The 785-nt window shown below is 54.9% G+C and overlaps 1 protein-coding gene across 1 annotated transcript in view; it reads left to right on the top strand.

The window, feature by feature from the left end:
* The window catches only part of TMEM255A (transmembrane protein 255A), a 23,535-nt gene that overhangs the window by 14,706 nt on the left and 8,044 nt on the right, over window positions 1-785 (top strand). The window lies entirely within an intron of this gene.

The following is a 785-nucleotide window of genomic DNA, read 5'->3' as shown; positions in this document are numbered from 1 at the left end:
CAGCAGGATAGAATGACCCATGAGGTGGAAACTCCTCATGTCAGCTGGCTTGTTATCTTTGTAAAGCTAGCTCCCCTTTCCTGCCCCTGAGCATCCCAATGATAGAAAGATGGATGGATGGCAGGATTTGCTGACAGAGCAAAGGGCAGCTTCACTCAGGTCTTTGCCAGGAAGCAACCAGCAAGTCTTGGCCACCTCTGGCCCACCTTGCGAGAGCATGTGAAGCATTAGCTTTGGTGAACAGGTGAAGCTCCTTCAACTCCTGATCTTGGCCACGTGGGTCTGAGCCCTGCTCAGGGGTTTTTAGGTGCTGATCTCATGGGTTGGGTGGTGGCCTGAGCTGGCTCCTCCTCCCAGCTGGCCCTGGGGATGTCTGTGTGTCTGAGGCAGCCAATTGGGATGACAGAGGGCTCTGGTTTCTGCCTCTTAACGAACGGACATGCTGTTGGCCTTGTTTCACCCCCAAACAGTCCAAAACTGTCACTGCCTTGCTGGAGACGTGCTCCTGCCACGCTGGCACATAGTGTTCCCCTGATGGCCTGCTGCTGCCCTGCCACCCCCAGCCTTGGGCCAGAGAGCCAGTCTGCCAGCTCCTGGGGAGGGCTTGCTGGTGAGCGTTCACATCCAGGGTTGCTTTCCCTGAGGTGTGGCCCTGGGAACCAGGCTGCCCCAAAGTAAGACGTTAATGCACGTTTACAGGCTGAGCCATTGCTAATCCTCCAGAGCTTTCCCACAAGTCACTGAAGACCCCAGAAAGACTAAGTTTGCCAACAATTTAATAACAA

This window comes from Chaetura pelagica, unplaced genomic scaffold (assembly GCF_000747805.2).
Source record: "Chaetura pelagica isolate M959 unplaced genomic scaffold, ChaPel_1.0 scaffold344, whole genome shotgun sequence".
Taxonomy (NCBI): Eukaryota; Metazoa; Chordata; class Aves; order Apodiformes; family Apodidae; genus Chaetura; species Chaetura pelagica.
The sequence above is the reverse complement of the archived record's forward strand: the minus strand, read 5'-3'. Positions and strand labels throughout refer to the sequence as shown.